This window comes from Oncorhynchus mykiss, chromosome 3 (genome assembly GCF_013265735.2).
Source record: "Oncorhynchus mykiss isolate Arlee chromosome 3, USDA_OmykA_1.1, whole genome shotgun sequence".
NCBI classification, from domain to species: Eukaryota; Metazoa; Chordata; class Actinopteri; order Salmoniformes; family Salmonidae; genus Oncorhynchus; species Oncorhynchus mykiss.
Genome location: NC_048567.1, coordinates 82,057,293 through 82,070,907, shown reverse-complemented (window position 1 = coordinate 82,070,907; position 13,615 = coordinate 82,057,293). Strand labels below are relative to the sequence as shown.

The following is a 13,615-nucleotide window of genomic DNA, read 5'->3' as shown; positions in this document are numbered from 1 at the left end:
TGAGTGGGTTGGAGAGGGAGGCTGTACTCTGCAGAGCTGAGTGGGTTGGAGAGGGAGGCTGTACTCTGCAGAGCTGAGTGGGTTGGAGAGAGAAGCTGTACTCTGCAGAGCTGAGTGGGTTGGAGAGGGAGGCTGTACTCTGCAGAGCTGAGTGGGTTGGAGAGAGAAGCTGTACTCTGCAGAGCTGAGTGGGTTGGAGAGAGAAGCTGTACTCTGCAGAGCTGAGTGGGTTGGGAGAGGGAGGCTGTACTCTGCAGAGCTGAGTGGGTTGGGAGAGGGAAGCTGTACTCTGCAGAGCTGAGTGGGTTGGGAGAGGGAAGCTGTACTCTGCAGAGCTGAGTGGGTTGGGAGAGGGAAGCTGTACTCTGCAGAGCTGATTGGGTTGGGAGAGGGAGGCTGTACTCTGCAGAGCTGAGTGGGTTGGGAGAGGGAAGCTGTACTCTGCAGAGCTGAGTGGGTTGGGAGAGGGAAGCTGTACTCTGCAGAGCTGAGTGGGTTGGGAGAGGGAAGCTGTACTCTGCAGAGCTGAGTGGGTTGGGAGAGGGAGGTTGAATAATAAGTTGACCTGGTTATCCAACTCCTTATAACAATGAACACTGACGCTTATACCTTATAGCACTTATTCCATTAAATAATGTCAAAAGAGTACTTATAGAGGGAGAGAGAGAGAGAGAGAGAGAGGGAGAGAGAGAGTGAGAGAAAGCAAGAGAGAGAAAGGTTAGAGAGAGAGAGGGGGACGCAGAGAGAGAGAGAAGAGAGAGAAGATAGAGAGAGAGAATGTGGAGAGAGAGAGAAAAGGGGAGAGCGATATAGTGAAAGAGAAATTGAGAGAGGGGGAGAGAGAGAAAGGGAGAGAAAGAGGAAGAGAGAGAAAGAGAGGGAGGGAGAGAGAGGAGAGAGAGAAAGAGGGAGGGAGAGAGAGGAGAGAGAGAGAAAGAGAGGGAGGGAGAGAGAGAAGAGAGAGAGAAAGTGAGGGAGGGAGAGAGGGAAAGAAAGAGAATGAGAAAAAGGAAGAGTACTAAACAGTTATAGTTTTACCACTTCCCTTGAAATAAAGGCTGTCCAAAGCATTTCAACATAGATAGTGGGGTTTTGCTCATGTAGATTACTGTTCAGAAGTTTGAGGTCACTCAGAAATGTCCTTGTTTTTTAAAGAAACGCTAATTTTCTTGTCCATTAAAATATGAGCCAAATTGATCAGAAATACAGTGTAGACATTGTTAATGTTGCAAATGAATATTGTAGCTGGAAATGGCAGATTTGAATGGAATATCTACATAGGCGTACAGAGGCCCATTATCAGCAACCATCACTCCTGTGTTCCAATGGCACATTGCGTTAGCTAATCCAAGTTTATAATTTTAAAAGGCTAATTGACCATTAGAAAACCCTTTTGCAATTATATTAGCACAGCTGAAAACTGTTGTTCTGATTAAAGAAGCAATAAAACGGGCCTTCTTTAGACTAGATGAGTATCTGTAGCATCAGCATTTGTGGGTCTGATTACAGGCTCAAAATGGCCAGAAACAAAGAACTTTCTTCTGAAACTTGTCAGTCTATTCTTGTACTGAGAAATGAAGACTATTCCATGTGAGAAATTGCCAAGAAACTGAAGATCTCGTACAACGCTGTGTACTACTCCCTTCACAGAACAGCGCAAACTGGCTCTAACCAGAATAGAAAGAGGAGTGGGAGGCCCCGGTGCACAACTGAGCAAGAGGACAAGTACATTTGAGTGTCTAGTTTGAGACATAGACGCCTCACAAGTCCTCAACTGGCAGCCTCATTAAATAGTACCCGCAAAACACCAGTCTCAATATCAACAGTGAAGAGGCGTCTCCGGGATGCTGGCCTTCTAGGCAGAGTCTGTTAACAGCAGCAGAGGTCAGAAAATGGACGTGTTTCAGGCCACCGCCTTCGTCAGCGTTTAAAGCATCCCTTTGTTGACCTGCTTCTAAAATACGTGAAAACTGCAAAAGTAATCCAGTGAGTGCAGGTTTTCCTTTTCATTAGTCACACTAGTACCTGTAGTAGCAGTGTGATTGTCTTACCAAAGAAGCAGTATATGATGCCGAAGAGGCAGCACATGGAGCAGACCACAGAGGGAACGATCTCATAGCGACGCTCTATCTCCTCGTCACAGCTGAAGATCCACTTTGGACTCCCAGGGTCGCGGGGAGGAGAGGTCAGCTTGAAGGCCAGAAGCTGTGGCCATGAGTTCGATGTCATGGTGGCTGTAGGAAGGGGTCAGGGGTCAACTCGGATGGGCAGGGTTGAGGGATGATCAGGGAGAGTTACCAATCCAAAAAGATCCACCTGAGAGAGAAACAGAAGATGTCTCATACAGTATGTACAGCAGTGTTAGGAACTAAATAACTAGCCTGCTAATATTGTAGCAATGGCTAAGTCTAGGGGTTCTCGCCCTAGTTACATGGTCTGTAACCTGAATGAATGTGTGAATTTATGTGAGAAATCAGCGTTTGAGGAACATGTTGGATGCACATGCCCAGGATATCGCAATCTACTGAGTTCAGAGCCAGCTCTGTCTTGACCTTTTGGTCAGCCAAGTGGATTATTATTATGTCCAAGTGAAAGATAAATATTACAAACAGACATACCTAAACTAAAGACTCAGAACCACAACTAAAGGCCACATGGCCACCAAACCAACCAGCAGCCTCACGGCCACCAAACCAACCAGCAGCCTCACGGCCACCAAACCAACCAGCAGCCTCACGGCCAACAAACCAACCTGCAGCCTCACGGCCAACAAACCAATCAGCAGCCTCACAACCACCAAACCAACCAGCAGCCTCACGGCAACCAAACCAACCAGCAGCCTCACGGCCAACAAACCAACCTGCAGCCTCACAGCCAACAAACCAACCAGCAGCCTCACGGCCACCAAACCAACCAGCAGCCTCACGGCCACCAAACCAACCAGCAGCCTCACGGCCACCAAACTAACCAGCAGCCTCACAGCCAACAAACCAACCAGCAGCCTCACAGCTACCAAACTAACCAGCAGCCTCACAGCCACCAAACTAACCAGCAGCATCACAGCCACCAAACCAACCAGCAGCCTCACAGCCACCAAACCAACCAGCAGCCTCACAGCCACCAAACCAACCAGCAGCCTCACGGCCACCAACCAACCAGTAGCCTCATGGCATCCTGTTACGGGAATTTTTATCCCAATGTATCACTCAAGCTTTGTCTATTTCACCAGAGGTCGTACATCTCCGGTTTAATAAAGAATTAGACAAAGTCTCAGATTCTGCAATAGATCAATACTTTATTCAGAGAGCACTCTGACTTCAAAATGAGAACACAATCATTTTATAACATACACACACACAAATGAACTCACATCAGTAGAAACTCCACCATTCTCTTCTGCAAGCCTAGCCGTTTCTAACAATTACTACCCTACCTAGGTTGGGGAGGCCTCTTTCCGGTTTTTGGTTTCAGAGTTCTCACAAGTAGACAGTTCAGTTGGCTTTGAGTGTCTCAACTATACCCAGCTCATATTGTGAAATAGTAACACAATGGTCTAGTCACACACATTATTGAATTATGACTCTGAACACATTTCATACAATTATATGGTTTCAGGGTGGAATACTTTAGTCATTATCTTAAACATAAAAATTATTCTATCACATTCAAAACCAACCAGCAGCCTCAAGGCCAACAAACCAACAAGCAGCCTCAAGGCCAACAAACCAACCAGCAGCCTCACGGCCAAAAAAACAATCAGCAGCCTCACGGCCAACAAACCAACCAGCAGACTCACGGCCAACAAACCAACCAACAACCTCACGGCCACCAAACCAACCAGCAGCCTCTCGGCCAACAAAACCAATCAGCAGCCTCACGGCCAACAAACCAATCAGCAGCCTCACGGCCACCAAACCAACCAGCAGACTCAACGCCACCAAACCAACCAGCAGCCTCACGGCCAACAAACCAACCAGCATCCTCAAATTAAATAAAAATCAAGTCACATTTTATTGGTCACATACACGTGTTTAGCAGATGTGTAGCGAAATGCTTGTGTTTCTAGCTCCAACAGTGCAGCAATAATAATCTCACAACAATACACACAATACACACACACATCTAAAGTAAACTAATGGAATTAAGAATATATAAATATTTGGACGGGCAATGTCAGAGCAGCATAGACTGAGATACAGTAGAATAGAATACAGTATATATATATATATATGTGAGATGAGTAATGCAAAACATGTAAACATTATTAAAGTGACCAGTGTTCCATTATTAAAGTGACCAGTGTTCCATTAGTAAAGTGACCAGTATTCCATTATTAAAGTGACCAGTGTTCCATTATTAAAGTGACCAGTGTTCCATTATTAAAGCGACCAGTGTTCCATTATTAAAGTGACCAGTGTTCCATTATTAAAGTGACCAGTATTCCATTATTAAAGTGACCAGTGTTCCATTATTAAAGTGGCCAGTGATTCCCAGTCTATGTTTGGTGGCCTCATTTCCAGCTGGGACACTGACTGACCATCGCCCTAATTAGCAGCACCTAATGTGATTATCAGTCAGGCTCAAGGTTTCTGCTGCACCCTGGGGAAGTGTAACCTGGATAGTGTATTTGTCGATGTCTTAACACTAACCTTGCCCCATATCATAGAAGTACTTATTTCAGCCGTTTCAGAGAGAAGAGAGAGAGAGTAGGATGGAAAGACACGAGCGACAGCTGTCTCTGTATTATGTTAGTGAGCAGCATGCCTAGCTAACTTCCTGATCCACTGCACAGATTGCTATTTGTTGGGTCCACCTCCTCCTCTCCACCTCCTCCTCTCTACCTCCTTCTCTCCACCGTCTGAATCGCCATGTCCCCAGTCAGCCCAGCCACTCACTGGACCCATTTGTTCACTTGGCACCGCATGCCTCTCTCTAATATCAATATGCCTCGTCTATTACTGTCCTGGTTAGTGATTACTGTCTTATTTCACTGTAGAGCCTCTAGCCCTGCTCAATATGCCTTAACCAACCAAGTTGTTCCACCTCCTACATATGCGATGACATCACCTGGTTTAAACGTCTCTAGAGACTATATCTCTCTCTTCATTACTCAATGCCTAGGTTTATCTCCAATGTACTCACATCCTACCTTACCTTTGTCTGTACACTATGCCTTGAATCTATGCTATCGAGCCCAGAAACCTGCTCCTTTTACTCTCTGTAAGGGAACGTGCTAGACAGCCAGTTCGTATAGATTCAGTTCCTGCAGTGCCTAGCCCCACTCCTACTACCCAGGTGCTCTCATTCGTTGATTTCTGTAACCCTAAAAGCCTTGGTTTCATGCATGTTAACATTAGAAGCCTACTCCCTAAGTTTGTTTTACTCACTGCTTTAGCACACTCTGCCAAACCGGATGTCTTGCCGTGTCTGAATCCTGGCTTAGGAAAACCACCAAAAACCCTGAAATCTCCATCGCAAACTATAACATTTTCCGCCAAGCTAGAACTGCCAAAGGGGGCGGTGTTGGAATCTACTGCAAAGATAGCCTGCAGAGTTCTGTCCTACTATCCAGGTCTGTACCCAAACAATTCAAACTTCTACTTTTAAAAATCCACCTTTCCAGAAACAAGTCTCTCACTGTTGCCGCTTGCTGTAGACCACCCTCTGCCCCCAGCTGTGCCCTCGATACCATGTGAACTGATTGCCCCCCATCCATCTTCTGAGCTCGTGCTACTAGGTGGCCTAAACTGGGACATGCTTAACACCCCGGCCATCCTACAATCTAAGCTTGATGCCCTCAATCTCTCACAAATGATCAATGAACCTACAAGGTACAACTCCAAATCCGTAAATACAGGCACACTCATAGATGTCATCCTAACTAACTCGCCCTACAAATACACCTCTGCTGTTTTCAAATCAAGATCTCAGAGATCACTGCCTCATTGCCTGCATCCGTAATGGGTCTGCGACCAAACGATCTTCACTCATCACTGTCAAACGCTCCCTAAAACACTTCAGGCCTTTCTAATCGACCTGGCCGGGGTATCCTGGAATGACATTGACCTCATCCCGTCAGTAGATGATGCCTGGCTATTCTTTAAAAGTGCCTTCCTCACCATCTTAAATAAGCATGCCACGTTCAAAAAATGTAGAACTAGGAATAGATATAGTCCTTGGTTCACTCCAGACCTGTCTGCCCTTGACCAGCACAAAAACATCCTGTGGCGTTCTGCATTAGCATCGAATAACCCCCGTGATATGCAAGTTTTCAGGGAAGTTAGGAACAAATATACACAGTTAGGAAAGCTAATGCTAGCATTTTCAAACAGAAATTTGCATCCTGTAGTACTAACTCAAAAAAGTTCTGGGATATTGTAAAGTCCATGGAGAATAAGAGCACCTCCTCCCAGCTGCCCACTGCTCTGAGGCTAGGAAACACTGTCACCACCGATAAATCCACTATAATTGAGAATTTCAATAAGCATTTCTCTACGGCTGGCCATGCTTTCCACCTGGCTACCCCTACCCCGGTCAACTGCCCGGTACCCTCCACAACAACCCACCAAAGCCCCCACCATTTCTCTTTCACCCAAATCCGAATAGCTGATGTTCTGAAAGAGCTGCAAAATCTGGACTAGAGGTCGACTGATTAATCGGAATGGCCGATTAATTAGGGCCGATTTCAAGTTTTCATAACAATCAGAAATCTGTATTTTTGGGCGCTGATTTTGCAAATTTTACTTATTATTATTTTTTATACTTTTATTTAACTAGGCAAGTCAGTTAAGAACACATTCTTACTGTCAATGACGGCCTAGGAAAGGTGGGTTAACTGCCTTGTTCAGGGGCAGAACGACAGATTTTCACCTTGTCAGCTCAGGGGGATCCAATCTTGCAACCTTACAGTTAACTAGTCCAACGCTCTAACCACCTGCCTCTCATTGCACTCCACGAGGAGCCTGCCTGTTACGCGAATGCAGTAGAAGCCAAGGTAAGTCGCTAGGTAGCATTAAACTTATCAATCAATCATAATCACTAGCTTTAACTACACATGGTTGATGATATTACTAGTTTATCTAGAGTGTCCTGCGTTGCATATAATCGATGCAACGCTGGGGGATGATTTAACAAAAACGCATTTGCGAAAAAAGCACAATCGTTGGACGACTGTACCTAACCATAAACACCAATGCCTTTCTTAAAATCAATACACAGAAGTATATATTTTTAAACCTGCATATTTAGCTAAAAGAAATCCAGGTTAGCAGGCAATAACCAGGTTAAAATTGTGTCACTTCTCTGTTGAACTGATGTGTAGTGTATTTTAGTGTATTTTAGTGTATTTTAGTGTATTTTATTTATATGAGCTTTTCTTTGTTTGCTTTTGACTAATAGGCTCTTTTTTTGGTGCATCGTTGAGTTTGTACATTTTTTGCACGCAGAGTCAGGGTATATGCAACAGTTTGGGCAGCCTGGCTCATTGCGAGCCAGAATTTTACGTAATTATGACATACCATTGAAGGTTGTGCAATGTAACAAGAATATTTAGACTTAGACTTAGGGATGCCACCCTGTTAGATAAAATACCGAACTGAACTGTTGCGTATTTCACTGAAATAATAAACGTTTTGTTTAAATGAAATGATAGTTTCCGGATTAACTAAACAATGTGTAACGGTTTTCTGTATGAGGAGGAGAGTCGGACCAAAATGCGGCGTGTCTATTGCAATCCATGTTTAATGAAGTAACACACTAAACACAAACACTACCAAAACAATAAACGTAACGAAAACCGAAACAGCCTATACTAGTGTAATATGATATGGCTGCCTAAATATGGTTCCCAATCAGAGACAACGATAAACACCTGCCTCTGATTGAGAACCACTTCAGACAGCCATAGACTTAGCTAGAACACCCCACTAGCTACAATCCCCATACATACACACCACCTACAAAAACCCATGCCACACCCTGGCCTGACCAAATAAATAAAGATAAACACACAATACTTCGACCAGGGTGTGACACAATGAACTAAACAAATGCAATGCACAGTCGCACAATCAGATAAAGGATGACAAATACTTTATAAAATAATAATTTAAAATGACAAAAAAGTGGGAATGGAAACATCTAGGGCGAGTAGAGGAGGTGAATCTCAATAGTCTAAAACAGTAGATAGTTTCCGGATTCGACCATATTAATGACCAAAGGCTCGTATTTCTGTGTGTTATTATATTACAATTAAGTCAATGATTTGATAGAGCAGTCTGACTGACCGGTGGTAGGCAGCAGCAGGCTCGTAAGCATTCATTAAAGCAGAACTTTGTGCGTTTTGCCAGCAGCTCTTCGCAAGCACAGCACTGTTTATGAGTTCAAGCCTATCAGCCTAATGGCTGGTGTAACGGATGTGAAATGGCTAGCTAGTTAGAGGGGTACGCGCTAATAGCGTTTCAAACGTTACTCGCTCTGAGACTTGGAGTAGTTATTCCCCTTGCTCTGCAAGGCCCGCAGCTTTTGTGGAGTGATGGATAACGCTGCTTCGAGTGTGTCTGTTGTCGATGTGTTCCTGGTTCGAGCCCAGGTAGGGGCGAGGAGAGGGACGGAAGCAATACTGTTACACTGGCAATACTATAATGCCTATAAGAACATCCAATAGTCAAAGTATATGAAATACAAATGGTATAGAGAGAAATAGTCCGAAAGTATTCGGCCCCCTTGAACTTTGCGACCTTTTGCCACATTTCAGGCTTCAAACATAAAGATATAAAACTGTATTTTTTTGTGAAGAATCAACAACAAGTGGGACACAATCATGAAGTGGAACGACATTTATTGGATATTTCAAACTTTTTTAACAAATCAAAAACTGAAAAATTGAGCGTGCAAAATTATTCAGCCCCTTTACTTTCAGTGCAGCAAACTCTCTCCAGAAGTTCAGTGAGGATCTCTGAATGATCCAATGTTGACCTAAATGACTAATGATGATAAATACAATCCACCTGTGTGTAATCAAGTCTCCGTATAAATGCACCTGCACTGTGATAGTCTCAGAGGTCCGTTAAAAGCGCAGAGAGCATCATGAAGAACAAGGAACACACCAGGCAGGTCCGAGATACTGTTGTGAAGAAGTTTAAAGCCGGATTTGGATACAAAAAGATTTCCCAAGCTTTAAACATCCCAAGGAGCACTGTGCAAGCGATAATATTGAAATGGAAGGAGTATCAGACCACTGCAAATCTACCAAGACCTGGCCGTCCCTCTAAACTTTCAGCTCATACAAGGAGAAGACTGATCAGAGATGCAGCCAAGAGGCCCATGATCACTCTGGATGAACTGCAGAGATCTACAGCTGAGGTGGGAGACTCTGTCCATAGGACAACAATCAGTCGTATATTGCACAAATCTGGCCTTTATGGAAGAGTGGCAAGAAGAAAGCCATTTCTTAAAGATATCCATAAAAAGTGTCGTTTAAACTTTGCCACAAGCCACCTGGGAGACACACCAAACATGTGGAAGAAGGTGCTCTGGTCAGATGAAACCAAAATTGAACTTTTTGGCAACAATGCAAAACGGTATGTAACACAGCTGAACACACCATCCCCACTGTCAAACATGGTGGTGGCAGCATCATGGTTTGGGCCTGCTTTTCTTCAGCAGGGACAGGGAAGATGGTTAAAATTGATGGGAAGATGGATGGAGCCAAATACAGGACCATTCTGGAAGAAAACCTGATGGAGTCTGCAAAAGACCTGAGACTGGGACGGAGATTTGTCTTCCAACAAGACAATGATCCAAAACATAAAGCAAAATCTACAATGGAATGGTTCAAAAATAAACATATCCAGGTGTTAGAATGGCCAAGTCAAAGTCCAGACCTGAATCCAATCGAGAATCTGTGGAAAGAACTGAAAACTGCTGTTCACAAATGCTCTCCATCCAACCTCACTGAGCTCGAGCTGTTTTGCAAGGAGGAATGGGAAAAAATGTCAGTCTCTCGATGTGCAAAACTGATAGAGACATACCCCAAGCGACTTACAGCTGTAATTGCAGCAAAAGGTGGCGCTACAAAGTATTAACTTAACTTAAAAAATAAAATTTTAACCAAATAGAACATGTTTCATTATTTATTTGAGGCTAAATTGATTTTATTGATGTATTATATTAAGTTAAAATAAGTGTTCATTCAGTATTGTTGTAATTGTCATTATTACAAAAAAATAAAAAAAATTGTCAGATTAATCGGTATTGCCTTTTTTTGGTCCTCCAATAATCGGTATCGGTATCAGCGTTGAAAAATCATAATCGGTCGACCTCTAATTTGGACCCCTAGAAATCAGCCGGGCTAGACAATCTGGACCCTCTCTTTCTAAAATGATCTGCCGAAATTCTTGCAACCCCTATTACTAGCCTGTTCAACCTCTCTTTCGTATCGTCTGAGATTCCCAAATACTTGAAAGCTGCCGCGGTCATCCCCCTCTTCAAAGGGGGTGACACTCTAGACCCAACATGCTACAGACCTATATCTATCCTACCCTGTCTTTCTAAGGTCTTCGAAAGCCAAGTTAACAAACAGATTACCGACCATTTCGAATCCCACCGTACCTTCTCCGCTATGCAATCTGGTTTCAGAGCTGGTCATGGGTGCACCTCAGCCACACTCAAGGTCATAAACGACATAACTGCCATTAACAAGAGACATTTTTGCACAGCCGTATTCATCGACCTGGCCAAGGCTTTCGACTCTGTCAATCACAACATTCTTATTAGCAGACTCGACAGCCTTGGTTTCTCAAATGATTGCCTCGCCTGGTTTACCAACTACTTCTCTGATAGAGTTCAGTGTGTCAAATTGGTGGGCCGGTTGTCCGGACCTTTGGCAGTCTCTATGGGGGTGCCACAGGGTTCAATCCTCGGGCCGACTCTCTTCTCTGTATACATCAATGATGTTGCTCTTGCTGCTGGTGATTCTCTGATACACCTCTACGCAGACGACACCATTCTGTATACTTCTGGCCCCTCTTTGGACACTGTGTTAACTAGCCTCCAGATGAGCTTCAATTCCATACAACTCTCCTTCCGTGGCCTCCAACTGCTCTTAAATGCAAGTAAAACTAAATGCATGCTATTCAACTAATCACTGCCTGCACCTGCTCGCCCGTCCAGCATCACTGTTCTGGACGGCTCTGACTTAGAATATGTGGACAACTACAAATACCTAGGTGTCTGGTTAGACTGTAAACTCTCCTTCCAGACTCACATTAAGCATCTCCAATCCAAAATTAAATCTAGAATCGGCTTCCTATATCGCAACAAAGCCTCCTTCACTCATGCTGCCAAAAATACCCTCGTAAAACTGACCATCCTACCAATCCTCGATTTCGGTGATGTCATCTACAAAATAGCCTCCAACACTCTACTCAACAAACTGGATGCAGTCTATCACAGTGCCATCCGTTTTTTCACCAAAGCCCCATACACTACCCACCATTGCGACCTGTTCGCTCGCATTGGTTGGCCCTCGCTTCATACTCGTCGCCAAACCCACTGGCTACAGGTTATCTACAAGTCTCTGCTAGGTAAAGCCCCACCTTATCTCAGCTCACTGGTCACCCTAGCAGCACCCACTCGTAGCACGCGCTCCAGCAGGTATATCTCTCTGGTCACCCCCAAAGCCAATTCCTTCGTCTTTCCTTACAGTTCTCTGCTGCCCATGACTGGAATGAACTGCAAAAATCTCTGAAACTGGAAACACTTATCTCCCTCACTAGCTTTAAGCACCGGCTGTCAGAGCAGCTCACAGATTACTGCACCTGTACATAGGCCATGTATAATTTAGCCCAAAAAACAAACCCTTCCCCTACTGTATTTATTTATTTATTTTGCTCCTTTGCACCCCATTATTTATATTTCTACTTTGCACATTCTTCCACTGCAAATCTACCATTCCAGTGTTCTACTTGCTATATTGTATTTACCTCGCCACCATGTCCTTTTTTTGCCTTTACCTCCCTTATTTCACCTCATTTGCTCACATTTTATATAGACCTATTTTTCTACTGTGTTATTGACTGTATGTTTTGTTTATTCCACGTGTTCCTCTGTGTTGTTGTATGTGTCGAATTGCTATGCTTTATCTTGGCCAGGTCGCAGTTGCAAATGAGAACTTGTTCTCAACTAGCCTACCTGGTTAAATAAAGGTAAAATAAAAAATAAATAAAAAACTCCTCCTCTCTTACCTTCCCCCCTCTAGCTCCTTCTCCTCCCCTCTACCTCCTCCCCTCCACTTCCTCCTCCCCTCAACATCCTCCTCCCCTCCTCATCCCCTCCTCCTCCCCTCTACCTCCTCCTCTAAATCAAAAAGCAGATGTTTTCTGGTATTGAGAGATAAAATATGGCTTTCACTGATTGTAAATAAAGGAAGACAGTTTCTACATTGCTTTGTTATCCAACAGATCTTGTGTCCTAAAATGTGAACCCCATTCATTGCTGCTCACATCTATATTTTGTGTGAATATTGTTTTAGACAAAATGGTGCTACTGTAGCTACCGAAGTCAAAACTGCAGGATGCACAGCAAATGTTGAGGAGCATATTGGATCTTCTCAGATACAGTGCCTTGCGAAAGTATTCGGCCCCCTTGAACTTTGCGACCTTTTGCATTGTTGCCAAAAAGTTCAAATTTGGTTTCATCTGACCAGAGCACCTTCTTCCACATGTTTGGTGTGTCTCTTGGGGGGGAGGCTTCAAACATAAAGATATAAAACTGTATTTTTTTGTGAAGAATCAACAACAAGTGGGACACAATCATGAAGTGGAACGACATTTATTGGATATTTCAAACTTTTTTAACAAATCTGTCCATAGGACAACAATCAGTCGTATATTGCACAAATCTGGCCTTTATGGAAGAGTGGCAAGAATAAAGCCATTTCTTAAAGATATCCATAAAAAGTGTTGTTTAAAGTTTGCCACAAGCCACCTGGGAGACACACCAAACATGTGGAAGAAGGTGCTCTGGTCAGATGAAACCAAAATTGAACTTTTTGGCAACAATGCAAAACGGTATGTTTGGCGTAAAAGCAACACAGCTGAACACACCATCCCTACTGTCAAACATGGTGGTGGCAGCATCATGGTTTGGGCCTGCTTTTCTTCAGCAGGGACAGGGAAGATGGTTAAAATTGATGGGAAGATGGATGGAGCCAAATACAGGACCATTCTGGAAGAAAACCTGATGGAGTCTGCAAAAGACCTGAGACTGGGACGGAGATTTGTCTTCCAACAAGACAATGATCCAAAACATAAAGCAAAATCTACAATGGAATGGTTCAAAAATAAACATATCCAGGTGTTAGAATGGCCAAGTCAAAGTCCAGACCTGAATCCAATCGAGAATCTGTGGAAAGAACTGAAAACTGCTGTTCACAAATGCTCTCCATCCAACCTCACTGAGCTCGAGCTGTTTTGCAAGGAGGAATGGGAAAAAATGTCAGTCTCTCGATGTGCAAAACTGATAGAGACATACCCCAAGCGACTTACAGCTGCAATCGCAGCAAAAGGTGGCGCTACAAAGTATTAACTTAAGGGGGCTGAATAATTTTGCACGC

General features: G+C 43.8%; 1 pseudogene; it reads right to left on the bottom strand.

Moving 5' to 3' along the window:
• Window positions 1–13,615, bottom strand: part of LOC110504928 — a 50,814-nt pseudogene that overhangs the window by 21,531 nt on the left and 15,668 nt on the right.